This window comes from Pelodiscus sinensis, chromosome 11 (assembly GCF_049634645.1).
Source record: "Pelodiscus sinensis isolate JC-2024 chromosome 11, ASM4963464v1, whole genome shotgun sequence".
NCBI classification, from domain to species: Eukaryota; Metazoa; Chordata; order Testudines; family Trionychidae; genus Pelodiscus; species Pelodiscus sinensis.
In genome coordinates, this window is record NC_134721.1 from 30,163,448 (window position 1) to 30,189,218 (window position 25,771).

Below are 25,771 nucleotides of genomic sequence, written 5' to 3' on the forward strand. Positions count from 1 at the left end.
GAGGGCGATGGCCACCCGCTTCTGGAGGGGGATGGCGGGTCTCATGCGAGTGTCCCTTCTGCGCAGGGCAGGGGCGAGCCACTCGCAGAGCTCCAGGAAGGTGTCCCTCCTCATCCTGAAGTTCTGGGTCCACTGTCGGTCCTCCCAGCGCTCCAGGACGATGCGGTCCCACCAATCGGTGCTGGTGTCCAGACGCGGCAGGGCACGCCGGTGCCGGGGCGCCGCCGCGGCTCCTCCACGGCCCCCAGGGCGGCCAGGCAGAGAGGCAGGGGGCTGACATGCACCAGGAGGTGCCAGGCAGCCTCGAGCCATTGGTGGCAGGCTTGCAGCAGCAAGTCCAGAAAGTGCACCAGAAGGTGCAGGGCGAGCTGTGGTTCCATGTTGCCACCTGCGGCGGCCCCCCCGAAGGGAAGCACCGACACAGACGGGCACAGAGACCAACGCTTTGCTGTCCCTCGGCGAGGTTGGCAAGCAAGCAGGAAAAGCTGAGAACCGGCTGTCCAGGGGGGTCCCTTTAAACTCGAGCCTCAGATAGCCTCAGACAGCAGCCACACAAAGCAACTACTGACCTGATGCCCTGCCAGAACCAGTTTCAGCTGCCCTTAAAAGCCCCCCTGCGTCCAATCAGTGTGGACGCGCTAGTTTGAATTAGCAAATCGCTAATTCCAACTAGTTTTTAGTTCTAGATGCGCTAGTTCGAATTAGCTTAGTTCGAATTAACTAATTCGAACTAAGTTAGTTCGAATTAGCGCTGTAGTGTAGACATACCCTTAGGGATGAAGCCAAACCCCAAGCAACTCAGCTTTGTGGGGCCCCCAGCAATTGTCCTGCTGCTACTCTTCAGTGCCATCCCTGGATTTTAATCTATTGGTTATGCAGAAAAACAATTGCTGTGGCACAAGTGGGCTGTGGAGATTTTATAGCATGTTGAAGAGCCTCAAAGAAAGAGGTTGATAACTCCTGCCCTACATCTGTGAAAATACTTTTGAAAAATGAAATCTTTTAAGTTAAAAAGGCTGTATACAAAACCTGCTTTTCCTACACAATATTTATCTCACTGACTGCTGCTCTTTTTTTTTTTTTTTTTTTGGCTGTAGTTGAATCTATCTTCCCCTCACAGGAGCAGTTAAGCTGTATTCATTCAGACTTTGAAAGGATATTTATTCCTCAGTAAGTGTAAAAGCCATGATATGCTCTAAAGCTCAGTAACTCTCAGTTATGTTCAAGTTTATGATGTTATTTAAAAGTAAATAATTTATAAAACATTTCCTATAACTATTAAATTTTATAACTCCCCTACCAATTTCATGCCAATATCTTTATATCCATTGTTCTCTATGTCCCCTCAATCCTTTATAGTGGAATGAGGAGCACTCCCCGCTGGGGTGTATTTTACTTCAAAATAACAGATGAATGAAGTTAATACGGAATTTTTATGTCAGTGAAAACTGTTTAATTTGTTTGGTGAAAACCTATACAAAATTAAGTAAAGGGACAAGAATATGCCAATAAATATATTTTGTTCCCAACACATTGACTGAAAACAATATATAAGGCACAAACTTATAGCAATGAGGGTAACTAACTATTGGAAAAATTTACCAAAGGTTGCATAGATTCTTTATTACTGTTAATTTTTAAATCAGTATTGGATTCCTTGTTTAAAAAAAGAGATCTGCTTTAATTAAAAAGGGATTTGGGGAAGTCCTATGTTATATAACCTAGACAAGATAGTCACAATAATCCCTTCTGGGCTTGGAATTGATGAAGATCCTCTGCGTAATGTAAGTTTCAGGGATAGCAGAACTAGAGTAGTAGTGGGGTCCAGTGCCATTCAAAGGGCACAATGGAATATTGTGGGTGTCTGCCCCATGTGTATTTTTACACACATGTAGAAATAGAGCAGCCCAGAATCAAGCAGGAACTGCCAGGACCTCCCTTCTCAGCCTGAAGCCAGCTTTCCCACCCCCCTCACAAAGTCTATGGAGCTTCTTCTCCTCCGACTATATAAGTGCATATAAAATACGTTTTCATAGACCATGAACCACCAATTAACATATTGTATATGTACACAATACTTAATGTGTGAAACTTGGCAGGTCTGTGAGTGTAGGCTGTGCACTCGGCTGGTCTCCCAGTATAAATCAGATGACCATGAGGACTATCAGCAGTCCTACATGTAGGCAGGAATAGCAGATGTGTAACGCTTCCATACTGGCTTCGGAGGTCCATATCTACAGAGGACCATCCAATGTTGGACTGATTCTCCTCTGGCCCATTAGTTTGGCTTTAATGTCACTTTTCATTGCAGGCATGGTGAAAAGAGACTACAGTGTAGCTGAGAGTCAGAGCCAAGGCATTTTCATTGATGGTCCCAGTGCCAGGGACTACCCCACTGAAGAAAAATCAGAATTTGCCTGTCTGATCACTTTTAGAGCCCAGTAGGAAAAAAACAACCAAAAGTCACTTAAGAAATAATGTTCCCACAAAATGAGAGCTATTAGAAGAGTAGTCTCAGCTACATATACTAGCAACTGCAATCTGAAAGGCAGGAGTAGAACCCATCGGCATTTGAATTGACTATAGATGTATTAAGCACTACGTAAAGGAGGTAAAAAAGCCTATATTTTAGAATCTTTTTCAGTGTACACCTTCCATGTAAATTTTGTATAATTATTTAATATGTAGGACATTATAGAATGGTGCAGCACTTTTACTGCTGTGCAATGACAACCATGAATAAAAATGCTGACTAACCTGCAGCAACTGTACCAGAACTTGCTGCAGTTGCAATCCAACCTTCCCCAACAGTTTATACTGCAAGCTGATAAAGCTGAAACATAAGGAAGAAGCAAATGGAGACAAGTAAAAACTAACAGCCAAATTTATTCAGCTTTTTAAAAATGCATTGATTTCTGAAAGCAATCTGATGCACCAATTGCTTACAACAAGACAACTATGGGAACTTAAAGAATTCAGAAATACATTAAAACACATGTAGGGGAGAAGCCACTCAAAAAGTAATGCAGTAATGTTACACGATTTAAAACTATAACTTCTAACAGGACCTCAGTATCACTTAGAACATCTTCATCTCAAATTTTTTTAATAAAACTGAAGTCATTTTTGCAAGGTAATGTTTTGAACTAGCTCTTTGCAGTACCTGTATTTTACAGTACTTTGTGATTTTTTTACACAGATGGCCTCATTAGGAATAAGTTTAGGCTTCACATCAGCTGATCAGTTATTTTAGGAAGTTGTGTCAATGTCAACTATACATTCAATAGCTTCAGAGGGGTAGCCAAGTTAGTCTGTAACTAGAAAAACTTAAATAATGAATAGTCTAGCAGTACCTTAAAGACTAACAAAACAAGTAGATGCTATCATGAGCTTTCATGGGTACAACCCCCTTCTTCAGATGACTGGCGTCTTAGAAGTCCAGATCCAAAAATAAATAAAGGGAGGCAGGGAGAGGAAAAAAAAGAGGGGGGAAAAGAAAAAAAAAAGAGAAAAAAGGCGGGGGGGGAAGAGAGAGACAGCGAGTAGATAGTTCAAATAGTTACAAGAAGTCATTAGGATGTGGAAGGTAGTGTGAGAGCCAGCCGATATCCCTGTTCATACCATTTGCATAAGATTAAACTTGTAAATGAAGTTAAGTTCCAACCCTTCTCTGTGTATTTGGCTCGTGGGATTGGTCTGGAAAGCAAGTATCACTAGCTCCAACCAAAACCTTGGTTTTGGATAAGGCCATTTCTGGAGTTATCTGTCTGTAACGCATGTCTGTAAGTAAATGATTTGCTAAAGAACACCTGCACTTAAAATGGAAAGCAGGGCAAAGATTAGAACTATGTTGGTTGAATTAATTGTGATCATGATGCAGGCATTAAAAATAAGATGTTAGTAAGTTTGGGGCTGTAACACTTTAGTGGAGCTGCTGCTACTCTGATGGAAGATCTTCTTTTGAGGTAGTTGATCCTCCTCTGTAAGAGGAGTTACCTATTAGAAAAGAACAGGTGACCCTGAGGCAGATGAGGTTCAGGGGCAGCTCCCTTATTGCAGATACACATTCTGCCTCAGACACCTCCCATCCAAACCCTGGGAACTGAGTGAGCAACAAATTAACCACAGGTACACTTTTTTATTTTAGATAGTATGTAAATACACTTATCAATTACATCACTCTTTAAGTCCTAATTTAGCAACGCGAACACCCATATAATGTGATAACCATATGATGAATATAATCATACCCACCGTTTTAAGTTGATGTAAGCAGTTCTCACATCACAAAACTCCTTAAATCAGCAACTTACAAGGGGCAAAGGAGACGTGACCCTTAATGTATACTTCAAAGAGAACAGGAATGCATAACTGGAGTAGGAAGATAGCAATGTTAACACAGAGAGCATTCATTAAGTTATATCCTTGGTACAGCTATGTGCTTATCTATTCCAAGCAAGCAGGAAAGGAGGAAAACACATCTATAAATCAATAGGGACAGTGCCTGCCCATGCTGTACCCCATCATCATGGCAGTGATTGCCCAAGCCTCTTTTAACTCTAACATTACCTATGTCAATAAGAGAAGCTCTCCCATTTAAATAGTACTGTGTACACTTGAGGTTACATCAGTATAACTATATCATTTGGTTGTGGATTTTTCACACCTCGAATGATGTAGTTATACTGATATAAGTCTGTAGTGTAGATCTGACTTTCAATAACCAGTATAATAAATCAAAGCATATCTCTAAGAGCAGTGGACTTCAACAGTACCTAACATTTCCTAAGAGTTTGTCTTCTGATGTGAAAACCAGAGCTCTCCCAAAGTATATGCATTTCAGTCTTGGAATCATTTTTGATAGCCAGTTTTTAGATGTATGGCATTAGGGGTGGATGACATTACAGTGAAAAAAATCTCCTCTTCTTCTATAGGACTCAGAAGGACATGAAGCTACAGGCAAGTAAAGAAAAGGAAATTTCGCTTAGAGTACATCTAGACTGCAAGCTTCTTTCGAAAGAGAGTATCCACAGCTCAAAACTGGATCAAAAAAGCGATCTGCTTTTTCGAAAGAGCGTGTCCAGACTGCATGGACGCTCTCTCGAAAGCCCTGACTGCTATTCACAGAATGGCCACCAGGGCACCTGTGCTTTTTTTTAATTGCTTTTTCTTTCGAAAAATATCCCCATTCTGTGTCCTCACACACTTTTTTTCGAAAGAGCTCTTTCGAAAAAGGTGTTCTTCCTCATAATTTGAGGTCTATCAATTTTGAAAAAACCTGTGCATTCTTTTGATTTAATTTCAAAAGAACATGATTGCAGTGTGGACGCAGATGAAATTTTTTCGAAAAAAGGGCAGTTTTTTCAAGAAAAAAATGTCGTCTAGACATACTCTCAGTGAATCAGGATTGGTTTCTCTGACAGTTAAGCTATAAAGTTAGATGGACATTGTGACATGTGGCCAGAAAGGGATAAGCAGCTTGCAGAAATAAATGAGCCACATTCAACCCTAAAAAATATTTTGGTAGATGTTGGTATTTGTGCATGTATATTGTTAGAGGTTAATGTAATCAAATGGTTCCTATCTATACTGTATTCATCTCTCTTTGAAGTATATGGCAAATCATCTGTGAATGACAGGCAATTGTTTTATGTTAATCTGTGTAGTTAGTTACCGGTGATGCTTAGAAAATAAGTTTCCAGGATTGCCTATTGTTTGCCTAAACTAAAAACTCTGAACTGTCAAAAGAATCCTGGGACTACATAAAGACCCTTGGGACCTGCTCCTTTTTCTCTCAGATCTGCTTGATGCTTTATCAGGGAAAGCTTTAAGTCATAAGACTGAGATCGCCAGTCTCATCTGGATTCACCCTGAATATGGAGATTGGACTATAACCTATTGACTATTTTTGTAAAGCTCAAAACCTCTGTATGGGTACGTCTACACTTGCTTCCTAGTTCGAGCTAAGGATGCAAATGTAGCTGACTGAAATTGCTAATGAAGTGGAGATTTAAATATCCCGCAGTTCAATAGCATAATCTCACCCACGCGTTATTCCGCTCAACAGCTGATTCGAACCAGGAATTGCGCTCCAGGATGCGTTAGTTCGAATCAAACCTCTTGGTTCGAACTAACATTACTCCTCAAAAAATGAGGAGTAACATGTCCCGGAGCGTACTTCTTGCTTCATTAGCAATTTCGGTCAGCTACATTTGCATCCCTAGCTCAAACTAGGGAGCAAATGTAGACATACCCTATGCATCTGATCTCAGAACTGTATTTATATCTATGAGCTGATCCCTTTTAACCAACGTTCTCTCGCTTTTTAAAATAAATTTTAGTTCATTTAGTAAGAATTGGATATAAGCGTGTATCTGGGGTAAGATCTGAAATATTCATTAACCTAGATGATAATGTGTCCAATTCTTTGGGATCGGTAGAACTTTCTAATATGAGGAATAAGACCTTTAGTGATCTTCATCATATTTGACTTGAATGTCTGGGTAGAGACCTAAGGCTGGGCTGCTTTAAGGCAGGAGTGGGGAACCTAAGGCCTACGGGCAAGATGCGGCCCCCAGCTTGCCTGATTCCAGCTCCTAGGGCTCGGGCCCCTCCACCCCTCCAGCATCGGGGAGCCTGCACTGGTGCTCCAGTCACCCCGATTCTCATTTATGCAGCCCCTGACTGATTTTTCTGCAAGTCAGTGCCCCCAACCCAAAAGCGGTCTTCCACCCCTGTTTTAAGAGAACTTTGTATTTGGCTTCGAGGGAAGGTACTACAATAGCTGTTTTCTGCTGACTTGGTAAATCTAACTATTGAAATAAACACCAGTTTAATGGGTTACCTGCCCCATTTTTTGCAGTTTGACCCTGACTAAGTAACCTCAATTGGTTCCCCTGGGAACCCTGGTCACAGACATTATTTCCCAAAAGTCAAGATAGTACTTTCCAAATGCAATATCAATATACCATCTGAAACTGTATTCAGTAGCATCTGAAGGGAAAAAAATAAAGCCCTTTCTTATCACAACATGGTACGTGTTCTGATTGCAAATTTCCTTCAATGTAAAGAAATGTAAAACCATGCTAACTGGAGATATGGATGTAAACATCAAAATTGATGATGAAGAGCTAGAGAGGATAGATCAATTCATATACCTTGGAAGCACAATCAGCTAAGATGGCACATGTGCTGAGGAAATAAGAATAAAGATCCACAGAGCAAATGCAGGCTTCGCTAAACTTAGGAACATTTGGAAACTTAATATTGTATCTTTACATACAAAACTAAGTGTCTACTTAGCAGTCACTATAGCCATAGCAACTTATCACAGTGAAACCTGGCAACTTAAAAAAACAGATGGTCAGAAAATAGTAGTGTTTCGTCATAAGTGCTTACGAGTAAGCTATGATGAAAGAAAAATGAATGTTGAGGTAAAAAAATGGCTAACGTGAGGTTTCTATCACAAATAATTTGTAAGAGAAGACATCAATGACTAGAGCACGGGTTACAAATGACTGTAACCAACTACCAATTATGGCTCTCTGTTGGAAACCAGAAAATCCAACAAGAAAGAGAGGTAGACCTAGGATGACTTGCAAACATACAATTATCAACTATATAGAAAAATTTAATTTGAAATGGGAAGACATAGATCACATGGCATGGCAGCTAATAAGCAAGCATGGAGAACATAGGTAGCCCAATGTACTGAAAAGTACAGGCTGGACTAAGGTTGTCCAAATAAGTCTCCTAGACTAAACTCCTTAAAGCCAGGGACTAGTATTCTGTGTTTTACACTAAGCCAAGAACACCATCAATTCTTAACAATAAATCAACCTCCTTGCAAAATTGGTGGGTTTTTTAATGAAATGTTTACTTAAGTTTGGTAGAAGATGTATAATTTAATAGCATATCCATGAACCTGCAGAGCTTGCTAAGATAACTCAATCTTTACAGTGATATTCATATTCAGTAAATTAGTCTAATTTTCATGGAAGCAAAAGGACAGGGCCTCAAACTACAAGAGGGTCATATATTATTCATGTTAAAAAACTTACCAGAATAAGTTCTGGAAATGAATAAATTTAACTTCTCTCTTTCCCATTTCATTATATTAAATGTCAAAACTTTAACTGCGTGTTAGTGTGGATCAGTATTTAGTCTGGATTCCTGTTATCTATTCTTTTTTCTCCTCTGACTCACTGTGAGAAATAATTTAATTGCTTTGTGACTAACTTACCTATCTTTAAAATGGGAATGAAGTTTGCAACAATTCTGTGAGGTATAAGACTTACAAAAATGTCTCACGAAGTTCTTGAGCAAGAGGTGTTATATAAATACTCTGACTTTTAAAGATAGTGCAACTAATATGGGAAAATACTTCAAAATGGCTACATTTTATCTTGTCCATATATTCACTGCTATGTTTCTTCAAATTCTACCTCACAAGAAACCCAGATGAATTTGGGTGTTGGAGGAAGAGTATTTATTGGTGAATGCAAATGTAAATAAATATTGCCAGAAATGTTGAGTGTATAAATGGCAGGGTTTTGTTTTTTTGTTAATTCAGTCAGCTGTCCATTTGTTCCTGCTCATGTCCTACCCAAAAGAGTAACAGATTCATAAAAGGATATAAAGACACATTTGGAGTGATGATAAAGAGAAGCGAGAGAGTTTGCAGGGAGACTATACAGTGAGTGAAGTACCGTCTGCTTTAAACATTTTTAATTATGGTGCCATTTCAACTATTCCAAATGTCAGGCATAAAATTTAAAATATGAAGAATTAAATAGGGAGGTTTGTCATTTGCAGGTAGATGTGCACAATTGTGGTGTCCATCACCTTTAAAAATTGAAGTGGAAAGGCACAACAGCAAAACAGCTAGGAAGCAAATATGATGCTAGTACTAAATGTTTTGCCCAACAGGTCAGAGCTCAATATGGATATATCTATATAGCAATTAGACACCACAGCTTGTCTCATATAAAGGGCACAGGTGCAGATTATACTAAAACTACCAATTATGCTCACACATGCCAATTCATGGCATGTAGAGAAAATAATGTTTTGTGATCCAGTCATTGAAGGTTTCCCTCGCAGTCCTAATGGCACCACCAATTGTGCGTTGACTACTGTCTCTTGTGACTATGAGTGTATGTTTAAAGAACGTACTGTGTACTCTGTGGGAAGAATGATAAGTGTGCTAAGATGAAAGCTACATTTTCTTCTAGGAATACTGATGGAGCAAAGGGTGAAGAGTCTTTTCCATCCATGTAATGAAAACTTAAAAGGAAATCATATCACTTGCTAGCCTTGGTGACACAGAGGAAGGACAACCAAAATACTCAATAGCTGAGTGACAGCTGGACAAATAATTTTGTCTCTTGTCATCTTTACAATAATAATTAAAATCCATAAATTAAAAATGCAAAAACAATTCTAGTCAATTCCATTGTGTTTCTAATACAGCAACATAATCTACACATTGGTTTTATCAGTTTTGGGGGAGAGGTTAGGGATGCAGGAAAGGAGAGCAAGGAAGGTGGCAGAACCTCAGAGGGCATTTAAAGGTGGTAGGTTGTGCTTGTCACTGAAAAGAAGATGAGAAAGTCCAGAAGAGAGATAATGCACCACCCTTAGAGGAGGGAGACAGCCACATAATCAATAATCTTCCCGGGTGAATACTCTTACAAAGGCTGAGAATATCAAAGTAGACAAAAACAATTGATAACATTCTCAAGTAAGGCCAGGAGCCAAGAAGTTAATCATGTACATGCTGCTGATTTGAAAAGACTCTCTGGTTTTCCAGGAAAACAAGGTTCATGTTTTGGATATCCAAAGCAAGATTCATTCAGTTTACCAGCACTCAGGGAGACTTCCTCTAAAGATCAAAGAGAATATCATCACTATTATTACCCAGCTGTAACCTGGTTCATTCCCAATTCATTTAAGGAGTAGGCTCATGATGGAGTCAAACAAAAAGGTGAAACTGGAGAGGCAGTTGAAAAATAAGTTGCAATGATCGATATCGAATAAGTTGCCTAGAGATGTTGTGGAATCTCCATCTTTGGAGATATTTAAGAGCAGCTTAGATAAACATCTATCTGGAATGGTCTAAACAGTACTGGGTCCTACCATGAGAGCAGGAGACTGGACTCGATCAACTCTCAAGGTCCCTTCCAGTTATATTGTTCTATGATTCTATGAATATATTGCCAGTTTTTAAAAGTGTTAGCTTAATCCATTATTGTCTACAGCCACATTTCTGTTTTATTTATTCCTATAGATTGAATTTTGAATTTACCTAGGTGATTCAGCATAATGCACAAAGACTAATTGCTACAGTGGCTTTGAACAGGTCATCTATTAACATAAGTATGATTTTATGTGAGCATGTATGTCAATGAAAGAAAAGGAAATCCCTATGAAGAACTTCCCTCAAGTTCCCTTTTGAGGATCAAGTCACAGCAAAAGTAGCTCTTACCTTGAAGAAAACAGGAAATCTTTCAAGATTAGGTTTCCTCTATTAAATCTCCTAATTGGATGTGAAAGCATTGATGATGCTAGGATCTGTGTTGGAAGTAGGAGTGGAGATGGATTTGTAGATATTAAGATCAGCATGCCTCTGGTCTGAAATCCTTTATACAGAAGGCCATAGAAATTCACTGTTTCCCTTGTATTGAGCAATGTAAGTTCTGTTTGACTAAAGCATTATTTTCCAGAATGGTATCCGCTCTTGATCTGAAAACATAAGAATGTAAGAACACAAAAATGGTCATAATGGGTTCAGACCAAAGGTCCACCTAGCCCAGTATCCTGTCCCCAAACAGTGGACAATACCAGATGCCCCAGAGGAAGTGAACAGAACAGGGAATCATCAAGTGATCCCTCTCCTGTCATCTATTTCCAGCCTCTAACAAATAGAGGCTAGGACACTATTGCTACCCATCCTGGCTAATAGCCATCAATGGACCCAACCTCCATGAATTTATCTAGTTCCTTTTTTAACCCTGTTAAAGTCCTGGTCTTCACAACATCCTCTGGCAAGAAATTCCATGGGCCAACCATGTGCTGTGTAAACAAAAGGAAGTTTTTCTTTGTCTTAAGCCTGCTTTCTATTCATTTCATCTGGTGACCCCTAGGTGCTGTAGTCATCATGAACAGGACAGATTATAAACAGGAAGCGAACAGACAACTCACCAATACCAGATTCTACAGGCCTCTCTCCTGTGACCCTACTAAGGAATACCAAAAAAACATGAAAAAACTGCTCATGAAACTGCCTGACGCAACTCAGGACTAAATCTACAATAACACCCTTCCTAATCCCCGACCAGGAACCTTTTATCTACTACCCAAAATACACAAACCTGGTAATCCTGGATGACCCATCATCTCCAGCATTGGCACACTCACCGCAGGATTTTCTGGCTATATCGACTCCCTCCTCAGACCCTAAGCCACCAACGTCCCAGCTACCTCTGCAATACCACTGACTTCCTGAGGAAACTCCAAAACATCAGTAATCTCCCTGAAAATACCATTCTGGCTACCATGGATGTAGAAGCCCTATACACCAACATTCCACACAAATACAGATTACAGGCCATCAGGAACACCATCCCCGATAACAACACTGCACACCTGATTACAGAGCTCTGCGATTGTGTCCTCACCCACAACTACTTCCAATTCAGAAACAATTTCTATCACCAAATCAGCGGCACAGCTATGGGCACACGCATGGCACCACAATATGCTAACATTTTTATGGCTAACCTTGTACAATGTTTCCTCAGCTCTCGCCTCCAAACACCCCTTCTTTACTGACGCTACATCGATGACATCTTCGTCATATGGACAAATGGTAAAGAGACTCTTGAAGAATTCCACAAGGATTTCAACAACTTCCACCCCACTATCAACCTCAGCCTGGACCAGTCCACAAGAGAAATCCACTTCCTGGACACTACAGTAAAGTTAAATAATGGACAACTTTCAACCACCCTATATCGTAAACCCACAGACCACTACACTTACCTTCATGCTTCCAGCTCCCATCCCAGACACATTTTCCAGTCGATTGTATATAGCCAAGCCCTACGATACAACCGGATTTGCTCCGACCCCACAGACAGAGACAATCACCTACACGATCTTTACAGAGCATTCATAAATCTGAGATACCCACCTGGGGAAGGGAAAAAACAAATTGACAAAGCCAAAAAAGTACCCAGACATGAACTACTTCAAGACAGACCCAAAAGAGAAAATAACAGAACTCCTCTTGTTGTTAATTAAAGTCCACAACTCAGACCCCTCCAACGCATCATACACAATCTACAACACATCCTGGAAAATGATCTCTCACTCTCAGAGGCCTTTGGAGAAAAACCTATTCTTGCTTACAGACAACCCCCTAACCTGAAACGTATTCTTTCTGATAACCATGCCACACAACCACATCATAAGCCTCCAGGAACCCAGCCCTGCAACCAAAAAAGATGCCAACTGCCCACATATCTACACTGACAAATTCATCACTGGAGCAAACAACACTAGCCACAAAATCAATGGGTCATTTGACTGCTCATCTAGTAATTTGATCTACACCATCAAATGCAAACAGTGCCCCTCTACTATATATATTGGTCACACTGGACGTTCTCTACGGGTGTGTCTAGACTACATGCCTCCTTCGACGGAGGCATGTAGATTAGCCAGATCGGAAGAGGGAAATGAAGCCGCGATTAAAATAATCGCGGCTTCATTTAAATTTAAATGGCTGCCCCGATCTGCCGATCAGCTGTTTGTCGGCAGATCGGGGGAGTCTGGACGCGATGCCCCGACAAAGAAGCCTTTCTTCATCGACACAGGTAAGCCTCGTGAAACCAGGCTTACCTGTGTCGATGAAGAAAGGCTTCTTTGTCGGGGCATCGCGTCCAGACTCCCCCGATCTGCCGACAAACAGCTGATCGGCAGATCGGGGCAGCCATTTAAATTTAAATGAAGCCGCGATTATTTTAATCGCGGCTTCATTTCCCTCTTCCGATCTGGCTAATCTACATGCCTCCGTCGAAGGAGGCATGTAGTCTAGACACACCCTTCGTGAAAGAATCAATGGACACAAATCGGATATATGTAAAGAAAATACTCAGAAGCCAGTGGCAGAACATTTCTGTTTACCTAACCATAACCTCACAGATCTGAAGGTGGCGGTCTTGTCACAGGCCAGTTCCTCAAACCAAATCCACAAGGAAAGCTTGGAATTACAATACATATGCAAATTCAATTCAATTAATTATGGAATTAATCAAGATATGGGGTGGTGGAACTGTTATCAATGAAGGTGCTAACTACTTTCTGAATGGTATCCTTCCTGCCTTATCCATCCACTGATTTTGATCTTTATCTACTCAAGTTTAGCACCCTTTCTCCTGATACTTTATGCATAGAGGTAGGGGGATGGGTGAGAGAACATCTTTCTTTCCCCCTCCCCACTTCCCTTCTATTTATTTCAAGTTTCCTTATCCTCTAATCATAACTCCGGTCATCTGAAGAAGTGGGCTGTGCCCATGAAAGCTCACGATACAGCCACATGTTTTGTTAGTCTATAAAGTGCTACCAGACCATTTGCTTGCTGTGGGTTCCCCCCTCCCCCCATAACAGACTAACTCGGCTACCCCCTGAAGCTCCTAGTTCTTAAGTTATTGAAAGAAGTAAATGCTTTTCCTTATTCAGTTTTTCCACAGCAGTTATGATTTTATATACCTCTATCATATCCTCTTCCCCCCCCTTAGTCTCTTCTTTTCAAAGATGAAAAGTCCCAATCATTTTACTCTCTTTATATGGGACCCATTACAAATCCTTAATAATTTTTGTTGCCCTTTTCTGAATCTTTTCCAACGCCAATATATCTTTAAGATGAGACTACCACATCTGTAAGCAGTATTCAAGATATGAGAGTACCATGATTTTATATAGAGGCAATAAGATATTCTTTATCTTATTCTCTATTCTTTTCTAATGATTCCTAACATTGTTTACTTTTTTTGACTGACACTGCACATTGAGGGAATGTTTTTAGAGAACTATCCACGACTCCAACGTCTCTCTTGAGTAGTTGTAGCTAAATTAGTCCCCATCATATTGTCTGTATAGTTGGGATTATTTTTTCCAACGTGCATTACTTTACATTTATCAACATTATATTTCATTTGCCATTTTGTTGCCCAATCATTTAGTTTGGTGAGATCTTTTTGAAGCTCTTCACAGTCTGCTTTGGTGTTAACTATCTTGAGCAGTTTGGTATCATCTGCACATTTTGTCACTTCACTGTTTATCCCATTCTCCAGATCATTTATAAATAGGTTGAATAGGATTGGTCCCAGTACGGACCCTTGGGGGACACCACTAATTACCTCTCTCCATTCTGAAAACTTACCATTTATTCCTATGCCCTTTGTGTCCTGTCTTTTAACTAGTTATCAATCCATGAGAGGACGTTCCCTCTTATCCCATGACAACTTACTTTACTTAAGAGTCTTTGGCAAGAGACCTTGTCAAAGGTTTTCTGCAAATCTAAGTACACTATATCCACTGAATCCCCCTTGTCTACATGTTTGTTGACACCCCTCAAAAAACTCTTGCAGATTAGTAGAAACCATGTTGACTTTCCCCCCAACAAATTATGTTCATCTATGTATCTGACAATTCTATTATTAACTATAGTTTCAACTAATTTGTCCAGTGCTGACATTAGACTTACCGATCTATAATTGCCAGGATCACTTCTAGAGCCCCTTTCAAATACTGAGGTCACATTAGGTATCTTCCAGTCATTAGGTAAAGAAGCTGATTTAAAGGCTAGGTTACAAACCACAGTTAATAATTCCATAATTTCACATTTGAATTCTCTCAGAACTCTTGGGTGAATGCCATCTGGTCCCAGTGACTTTTTACTGTTAAGTTTATCAATTTGTTCCAAAACCTCCTCTAATGGCACCTCAATCTGGGACAATTCCTCAGATTTGTCACTCAAAAAGAATGGCTCAGGTTTTGAAATCTCCCTAGCATCCTCAGCTGTGGAGACAGAAGCAAGAATTCATTTAGTCTCTTTGCAATGATCTTATCTTTAAGTGCTCCTTTAGCATCTCAATCGTCCATGAAGAGATAGGGAATACACAACCTCCCTAAATGAAATATGGCTGAAACCAATAGCTGAGAGGAATGGATTCCAGGGATAAGTGGTAGTTATTCATTTTAACTATATTTATTATCACTTAAATGACACTGTGAAATAGAAGTGAAATAAACCAAGAGCTCCAACCAAGAGCAAAAGAAATGATGGCAATCAATGGGTTTTTTAAAACTTGTTTTTTAATTCAAAACAGGAGGTCTGAAACAGGGCTCTGTAGTTGAGACACAGAGGGCAAAAAGAGAGTGGGACTTTTCAAATTGTTCACTTTTATAGAGTGTCTACTTTTACTTTGACAACACTGGAGTAGGAACTCCTCGATGATTCTTGAAATATATCATTTTGGGCTTGATGCAACAGCAAGCAATTCTGAACTCACTATGTCCCAACCAGAAAATGGATACAGATAACTGTCAGGTTTCCTAAGCTTCAGAGGAGTAACCGAGTTAGTCTGTAACAGGAAAAACGTAAACAAATAGTCTAGTAGCACCTTAAAGACTAACAAAATATGTAGATAAGTATCAAAGGGTTAGCCGTGCTAGTCTGAATCTGCAAGAAGAACAAGAAGTCCTGTGGCACCTTATAGACTTAACAGATATATTGAAGCATAAGCTTTTGTAGGCAAAGACCCACGTTGTCAGATGCACATAGTGGAAATTCCAGAGGCAGGTATAAATATACAGGCATGAGAAAAGAGTGTCACTGAAGAGTAAGGTTAGAGATAACAAGGTCAATTCAGTCAGGGAGTATGAAGCCCACTTCTAGCAGCTGATGTGGAGGTGTGAATACCAAGAGTTGAGAAACTGCTTTTGTCTGTGGCTAAATCTAAAGAAGTGGGTTGTACCCACAAAAGCTCATGATACCATCTACACGTTTTGTTAGTCTTTAAGGTGCTACTAGACTATTTGTTGTTTTTTAAGGTTTCCTAAGGTCCAAGATCTTTAAGTAAGGTTTTATTAGGTGAGTGCATAATGTATAATTTAGTCCTGAATAGCATTAAATAGTACATAATAATCACACATTTCCTCTTCACTCAATATGCTTCCATGGGCATTTTCTCAGAAAATTGTCTTCTTTTTTGTGCTATGTACTGTGGAGACACCTAGTGGAAAAAAATTAAGTAGCACAAAAGCTGGGAACTAATTTATACAATGCTACCTAACTGCTGGTAAGTAAAAACCTCTCAAAGCAATTTCTTTGCCACATTATAGTTCACATGTTTGTTTACCCTAAAAATAGATAGAAGACCATTTTCAATTGAGCATTTAAACTTGACATATGATTCTACTTTAAACTTTTAAAAATCTTCACAGCTTTTACCAGTTCTACATTTTGAGACAAAGGCAGCATTTTGAATTATATTGTTCTGCTTTTATTCCTTTTTCTTTAATATCTTCCATACTGTAGAGATAAGTGATTTAACTGGAAAAATGTGCATGCTATACAACCTGAGGGACTGGCAGCAGGGGCATTTCAGAGAAAAACCTTTATTATGTACAAAAATAATAGGACTGGTTTAAAGAGAGGTAAGAAAAGAGGGCATTTTTATTTTAAAATTTCAAAAGTTTTAAATAAGAGTTTATTTCCAAACATCTTTCATGGCAGTTGTTAGCAATTTCAGTCTGTCCCATGAATACACACTGAATGCAAATATTTGTACAGATGAACAAACAAAAACAAAAAATACAGTAAGAATCTATTTAAACTCTAATGCCTCCACAGAGACTTTTCACAATTAAGAATGTTTGTTTGTAAATCAACAACTGCTATTCACAAAACAAGGAGGTGAGAGCGAAAGCCAAGTTTTCCTGTGCTGTATGCCTTCCTGCTTCTGAGGTCTGCTCAGCACAGGGAAGTTATACCATGAGGGAGCGGACTATGACCCTACCAACCTCAGCTGTGGCATGGCAACACACAAACCCAACAGGAACATACATAAGCTGAGAATCAGTGGAGCAGAGCTCTGCCTTACCCCTCATGTCAGGGCAATGGAAGTGTTCTGGGAAGTAATCACTTCTGTCTTCCTTTAGGCCAGCTGAGAACTCCCCTCTCTGAGGGGAACTCTCAAATGGCCTGTTTCAGCCAGAATCTGGCTCCTTTCCACCACTTGAGCAATGCAAAAGAACCAGCTCAGAAGTGAGAATCTATTACATATACCCAGGAGATAGTAGACCAGGGTGGACAATAAATTTTTGCCTGGGCCACACCAGAAGGGGTGGGGTCTCAAACAGAAGGGGCGGGGCCAGGATGCTTCCGGGCTTTCCCACCCGCAGACCATGACTGGTTTGGGCGTGGGGGAGCCCCTTTGCTCCCCCTTCCCACTAAGCACCCATGCCCCTGGTGGTGGGAGATGACTTCCCGTGCTCCCCTGCCCCCAGGCCAATCAGAGCCTGGGGGAAGGGGAGCACGCAAAGCCTCCTCCTATCCTGGCAGGAGAGTGCAGCGCTTCTAAGTGCCATGCACTCCATGCAGGTTGGGGGCAGGGTGGAGGAAACTTTGCACTCTCCCCATGCCCCTAGGCCCTAATTGGGAGTGGCAGGGCCTCTGTAGGCAACGGCTACCTGTAGCAGGCAATGGCTACCTGTGATGTATCTAATTGCTAAGAGATTTACCCAGCATTGCTTGGGTCCTTAACTCAATATTTGTTTTTTCTTAATTTACATCATTACTCTGGGCCAGAGAGGAGGCAGTATGCAGGCTTTTCTGAGAAGAGAGGACTACCCTAGCCCTCTCTCACCACAGCAGCTTGGAGTCAGGTGAGAAGTACATCTCCAGGGCCACTGCAGCTCCAATAAGCACAGCTGGGAGAGTGAAGGAAGAGTGCATGTCCCCTGGCTGGGGCAGGACCATCGGTCCCCCCACAGCCAAATTGAAGAATGGTGCAAACGGTGTGTTTTCCCCTCACTCCCTGACAAAGGTGAACAGCCAGCAATGTTTCTGTACAAAAGAGGGGTTAGCCTCCCTAAAGGATGCCTGGAAGGATGGGAGACTTAGGAATGGGGAAGTCCCAGATGGTGAACTCCAGACAACTTCTTTCACCTGCCTGGAGATTCTGTATGATATTATGTATCCCTGTACACATCGGGGGTGGGAGGGAGCCTCAGCCTCCCCCTCACACACACATAACCAAACCCTTACCCTATTTAAAGTTCTAAGAGGAAGCTGCATACCAAATTTGATAGTCCTAGCTCTTACTCTTTAGGAGTTCTTGAACAAACAGACATATGAATAGACAGGCTTGTTTGCATGCTCACTGACAAACTCTCAAATATATAGAAGAATAGAATAAATGAATGGTCTGCATCACAAAATTAAGTTGGTGCAGTAAAATATATTACTACTTCTACTTTGTCACTCTAAAATTAATGCATGTGCACCTTTGGAAATGATTGATAGGAATGTACAACAAACTAAAGTGAACTGACTGAAAAAGTCTCTCACGAAAAATACTACTAAATTATTTTTATTTTTTTCCCATGAAAAACGCCATTTTGTTTCATAGGGGCAAAAAAATGGCTGGTTAACTTTCCCCAAACCACTTGGAAAAAAAGGAGGGGAATAGTGGTTTTCCCCTCAGTTTTCAAGTTCTGGTGGAAAATGACACATTTCTACTGAAATGAACATTTCCTGCCAAAAAGTTACTTTTGACCAAAAAACATTTTTGACAACAGCATTTACAATGGGTTATGGTCTTTCTAGTATGTTTCTAAACTTCCTCGTTTCCATTTGCATTTCCCCTGATCCCCATTTTAATTAACAAGGGGCTTTTTCTTACTCTTAAAGATACTTGTGCATATCCCAAAAATATTAGCAAATCTCTAAATACAGCCATAGCAATGAAAGTTCTTGGAGATTCTACCCTTTATAGAGAGACAGAGCCAGTCTGCAGAAGCAGTTACTGGTTCTGGGCTTCTGCTAATTGTTACTTAACCAACACATAGGCTCATATTAGTTTACTTTTTCTTTATCATACACCTAGCTTGGGCTGCTAAGGACCTGCTTGACCTAGTAACTTTTTATGGAACATAAGGGAGTTTCGAATTCATATGTTGATCTTCATTTTACTTCACTATTTCAATACTAGTTATTTAAGGAGGATAATCTCTGTACACTTAAGTGAAATGTCCTTCTACTCTGCAAAATACGTGGGTGCTGAAGGACAAAAGGGAAGTCCCAAAAACAAATGTAATTCATTGTCACCACCAGAATTTGCAGAGATATTTGAAGAAAAGGTTGGAATCATCATCTGTACAAATCCATTCACACAACTACTGTCTTGAACAACTGAAGGGACGACAACTACCAAAAACTTGTCCTATTTTCTAAGTCCACACAGTACTAAATTAAAATGGTTGACCTAAAAATAAAAAATGCTGTCCATAGCAAGGGAAGAACAAGAGGACTAATCAGCTAATCATGCTTTATTTGAGTGACCTGATCATTTCAATTCAATCTCCAAAGAGAATCAGAAATAGAAGTGCTCCTAACTTTGATATAGTTCCATAGTTCTCTTTTGCTTCCCAACTCAAAACGAAATGTGAAATGTCACGAGACTCACAAAAAGTAGGTCTAAAATACTGTAAATAGTTCTTTACATGACCCTTACCACTATTTAATGCAGTGAAGATTGAGGCTACAGCTACACTACCATTTTTTTTTGCACAAGAGGATATGAAGATCACACTTGCATTTGCATCTCTTCTTCCAATTCTTTTCGCGGAAGAGGTTTTGCCAATAAAAAGCATCGTGTAGACGGGGCCATTTGTCGGAAAAAAACCTCTGTTTTGCAAGATCCTGTAAGCCTCAATTTTTGAAGAATAAGGGAACTTGCAAAAGAGGGGTTTTTTCTGAAAAATGGCCCCATCTACACGGGGCTTTTTAATCGGTGAAACCTCTTCTGCAAAAAGAATCAGAAGATATGCAAATGTGAGCGTGATTTGCATATCTTCTTCCGCAAAAAAATGGCAGTGAAGCCATAGCCTCATGAGAGTCATCTTTCAAAGGTTAGGTTAATTAAATTTCCTTGAAGATTTTCAAAATTGAAAGTACCTCATGATCCATTTTTTGAAATAATAAAATTGTCAACAGAAATGCCCCTGAACGATGGGATCTGGTTGTTTCCAGAAGACATTTTAAGATCCTGGACTGAGATCTGACAACAAAACACTTCCTCAAACCTAACAAAACAATTGCTAAAAAAATCTAAAGGGACAGACAGCATTTTAAGACTGGACAATCATTGGTGAAGAATTAAGAAAGTAACTGGTAGAAGGAGGAAGATCACAATTGCACATTTGGAATCTGGCAGCAAGTTAGAAGTTTAATAATAGTTAGGAAGAGCTTATCAGAACTGTATTACCTTGAGAAGAGGAACCAAATTCCACCTCAAATGATCTCCAGCAAACTGTCAAAAGGACTTATGTAGCCAATTACTCAGTGTGATCCCACCCTCTGGCAATGGCATGGTACCGTTCAAAATAATGTTGCTGTTAAACTAAATAAAATAAACTTGACTGACCACGGGGCATTCTGTGTAACATTATTTCCCATTCTAGACATAGGTAATGCCTCAAATGGAGTAAAATTTGTCTTTGTGCAAAGGGATTAAAGAGGTGCACTGAGATTTAGCACTCAGCACAAAACACGGGGATACAATACACCAATTAATGCTACCAACTGTACCATTTCCCAAGTAAACCTCCATGAATAGCTCAAGCACATGACAATGAGGAGCAGGTTTGGTGCTAGAATCTGATCTGCATAAGTCAGCACTGGTCCACTAAAGTCATTTAGTACAGCCTCATGTTTTTCACAAATTCAAAAAACTGCACAATAGAACACACGAAGATTAAAACATACAATGGAAAACCCCATACTCCACTTAACCTCCCTGAATCAGTAAGCAGCACAATGACCTGGCACATGAGGATACATAAACACCCATTCAAATTTGGCCCAGCCAGCCCCTCTTCCACTCCTGCCTTCATGACACAGAGGGATGGCCTTGCCAAACACGAGTAGCATTGTCATCCCATGTTCCAGATCACGATTGCAGGAGCAGGGAACTGGGCCAAGCCTTGTAAGACAGGAGTCACTGACATGGGGCAAGTACAGGTGGAGCTCTCTCCACAACTCCACCCATCTTGTAGAGGCAGGGATCAGTCCCTGATAACACTAAATAAGAAAAGTATAGGGCTTCCTGATTTTTCTGAGCTCTATTCAAAAGCACCAAAATGTTTCTGGTATATAAATTTTAATTTGTGCAAGTCTGAAAAAGCCAGACAGATTTAAATTCGAATGTATCCATTTTTCTCTTTGGTGGCCTGACAGAACAAAGGATTTAAGAGGAGTATTTTACCACAATTCCATGAAATACAGGTCCTCTCTGTTTCAGTCAGTGCAGGTAATCACACATCCAGTAAAATGTTCAAATAGGCATTCAGAATAAAATCATTTTACAGAAAATATGCAAAGGCTTATTGTGCATGACTAAAATTCAACAGATTACACTAGCATTGCAGCTTTACAGCTGGTTCTCTAGACACCCATTATATTTTGTGAGCTGTTTGTACTGTAGCTTTTGATATTCTTAAAGGATTGACGGCATCCATTTCCTTTCAAATAAGGCCGTTTTCAATTTAGCAGCATTCACCAACCTGCAAATCAGAGTCTGTGAGACACTCTTAAGAATATCACTTTCAGACGACGGATGTTTTGCAGGTGGTTTTGCAGAGAACCATAAAATGCAGCTGCCACAAAACCTTTGATGAGACATAAGTAGAACAACATCAAAAGTACGCTGCCTTTTGAGCAAATACATGAAAGTGCAAATCTAGCTGACAGTGTCACATCATGGAATTCATTTTAGCCAGCAGACAGAAACCAAGAGAAGAAAAAAAAGATGTATGTTCATAGCCTGGAATTTGGACTGCAGAGGGTAGAGAAAAATATTTTTTAAAACCGCCATTATTTCACATTCTAGTAGACATAAAAATGTAAGCTAACCCTTTCAAGGGGGAGTTATGGAAATCCTGATGTCATAAGCCACAAAACTGACTTCTATAAAATTTCTAACTGTTTTATATTTTTCTAGACAGCAGTTTGGCCAAGATTAATTTTTTCACAATACTTTTTTATCACAGCTTTAAGGACTTGCTCAAAATCTCGAACATTTAAGTTTAATAAAAATGGGTGAATGGCACCATACTATAGGTAAGGCTGCAAAACACTTCCAATTATTTCACACTGTTTTTACTCAAATTTTCACCTTTAGTCTGAAATACTGTGTTCTCAGTTTCTATACAAAGACTGGATGGGAGGCAGAGGGCTGGTCGGTTGGAGTTTTTCTTCAAAATTTCTTCAGCTATTTTTGGTCTTATGTACACTATAAAAGAATTGTGTAAGAAGTTTAAATGTGATTTCTGTTCAATCATAAGAGGGTTTAGTCTAATGTATCTGCATGCAGCCATAACATGTTACAATGAGCATTGAAAAAAAGTAAAAACTCTTTACTCTAGCGAGGATATAAGTCATTTGTGTTTAACTTTTAACTCTAGCTCAGTCCTGTCCATACACAGGCTCAACCAAACCCTTCTGACAACATGACAGATAAGTAAGCTTAATCAACACTATTCAGCTCAGTTAATGGACTTAAATGCATGATTCAGGTTAGGTATGTGTCTAAGGGCAGGTCTTCACTACAGACCTAAGGTACATAACTCCAGCTACGTGAAAAGCGTAGCTGTAGTCGATGTACCTTAGGTCAAGTTGCCACTGGGTCTCCATTGTAGGGGGTCAAAGAGAAAAACTCTCCCATCGACCTCCCTTTCACTTCTCATTCTGGTGGAGTAGTGGAGTTGACAAGAGAGCGATCGACAGCTCTGATTGCCTAATAAGTATAGACCTGCCCTAAGTGTGTCTCTGACTAGAGATACATTCCTGAATTAAGACAAATACTTTGAATAGGGATAAGATTATTTATATGTTTAAGTGCTTTACTAAACTCGGACCGTAGACTTCTGTCCATACCAAGTATCAGCTAAATTTCAGCCATTATTTTACTGCAGACCCTTGGGGAAACAGGGAATGACCATTTTTCATCTTATTTGCTTTACACTGGAAGACACATTTTTCTCCAGTTCAAAACCAGGAAATTTGTTTTTTTAGAAAATGAATATTCATGTTTACACAGAGGTTAAGGACCAGTTTATAGCAACTCTATTCCATGGCATATTGGGCAGGTATGACAAAGAAGGGCATGGCCAGATTAGCTCATTGGATCTGATGGCAAGTAAACTGAAGTAGAAGTGAGATTGAGTCATCTGCCCTCAAAAGCTTTCAAATGTAAGTCATTATTTTTAACACTACCCTTATTACTAAAAGCACCTTCTTGAATATATCTGCATAACAATATTTAGACATTAATAGAACTTTTCTGCTTACATGATCTAAATCAGTGTTTCTTAAACTTTTTAAGACTGAGCAACATCAAACAATTTTTTTTATGAGGAACATCAAGGATTTTTTGTTGAGCAAAAAAAAAAGTTGGGTGGGAAGAGTCGGTGGGGGGAGTTATTGAGCAAAAAAAAAAGGTTCCCTGTCCCTTTAAGGGTGGCCATTTTGAATTCTGTTGTTTTCTGCAACACACCTCTGACTGCCTCGTGGCACACCAGTGTGCCACAGAGCACAGTTTAAGAAACACTGATCTAAACCATTGCTCTTATGCTATATAAGTGAAAGCCTATGAGAGGGAACACAACAAGATAGATAAAGTCATTCCAGGCCAATAAGCCCGTAGAAAACTAAAGGTGGACCTACAGTCAGTCATTCAGTCATCAGAAAACAGTTCAGACCATTCATTTCACCACATACATGTTTAAAAGAACTTTCTAAATTTTAGCCTGCATTCACTAGGTGGCATTTCCAGCAAAACTTACTGGCTACGTCTACACTGGCCCCTTTTCCGAAAGGGGCATGCTAATTTTACAGGTCGTAATAGGGAAATCCGCGGGGGATTTAAATATCCCCCACGGCATTTAAATAAAAATGTCCGCCGCTTTTTTCCGGCCCATCACTTTTTTCACCCTTTAAATTCTAAGAGGAATGTTAGACTTCAATAAGCCTTTTTGAATTCTGCTGTGGACAGAATAGAATCTTACTCAATTCTATGCAGAACTGTCATTAAACAATGCTACTTAGTATTTTTAACTTACAAAGTATCTGCTATTGAAAAAGATGAAAAGGTTGAAATATTAATTGAGGTATACTACAGCTTCCTTTAGAACACATTTACTGGGGGAATAGGATAGGACTGCTTTGATAGAACACATGTTTAAAATGAATGCCTTCATTCAGTGTCCTTACCAGTGAGTCATTCACAAAATTTGAATGCATCTGGCTTTATTTTGATCAGCATTTGGGACTATTTTGATTTCCTTGGCAAGGAATTTGAACTGATGTTTACTTGAATTCTTACAGAAGTGTATTCTTACCTATAGGGAAAAAAACAAAAAAAGCTTTCACACACATGTATATACATATTTGGTTCAATATGAGAAGAAAAATTTAAAATTGTTGGTAGTATATTTGTGACCACAGTAAACTCATTTCTAGTGCTATACTTATGTTCCGTGCCAAAGGAGGCTTTGTAAGCAAGTCTCTCTTTAATCAAGGTTTATTAAATGGTATATTTGTGTTTCCACAGTTAAAGGTCTGTCAGCATTTACATAAAACCCCCTTTTACAGGAATTCATAAACCAAATGATAAAAAAAAATGCTATGGGCTGAAATGTAGCTTGTCTCAGCTTCAAATAAATAGCAATTTCAAACTCACAGCCTTTGGGCCATCTACAGCCCAAGCATTTTTGCAATCCAGCCCTGTAGTCCTTGCAGCCCACAGGAAGGGGAGCCATAGAATCACACACTACTAGAAATGGAAGGGATTTCGAGAGATCATCAAGTCCAATCCCCTGCCCTCACAGAAGGACTAAGCGCTATCTAAATCATCCCTGACAGATGTCTATCTATCATGCTCTTAAATATCTCTAATGATAGATTCTACAACCCTCGCCCCCCCCCCCCAAACAATTTATTCCAGTTTTTAACCACCCTGATAGTTAAGAAGTATTTTCCTTATGCTCAGGCTAAATCTCCCTCGCTGCAATTTAAGCACATTGCTTCTTGTGCTATCAGAGGCCTAGGAGAACAATTTCTCTCTCTCGTCCTTGTAAGATTCTTTTAGGTACTTGAAAGTTGCTATGATATCCCCTCGCCGACTTCTCTTTACCAAACTAAAACTCAGTTCTTTCAGTTTTCTCTCATAGGTCATGGTTTTTAGGGTTGCCAGATGGTCTAACCAATAATACCGAACACCTCCCCCCCTAAAATAAAACCACCAGGGAAAAAATTCTGTCGAGAAAAAAAAAAGGGGGAGACCAAAGTTGTTAGGGTTTTTTTTTTTTGGTTCAACAAAAGGACCCTGAGATTTTTTAAACAAAAAAAATTAAAAAATTAAAAAAACCAGTGGGCCTACCCTGTCCTTGGTCATCTTCTTACTTCTAATATATTTGTACA

General features: G+C 39.7%; 1 long non-coding RNA gene across 1 annotated transcript in view; it reads right to left on the reverse strand.

Moving 5' to 3' along the window:
* Nucleotides 1–22,481: 22,481 nt before the first annotated feature.
* Nucleotides 22,482–25,771, reverse strand: part of LOC142831019 (uncharacterized) — a 43,036-nt gene continuing 39,746 nt past the window's right edge. The window contains exons 2-3 of the long non-coding RNA XR_012906608.1: nt 24,563–24,690; nt 22,482–22,583 (exon numbers count right to left, since the gene is read on the reverse strand). This is a non-coding gene — a long non-coding RNA (uncharacterized LOC142831019). The remainder of the gene's footprint in view (nt 22,584–24,562; nt 24,691–25,771) is intronic.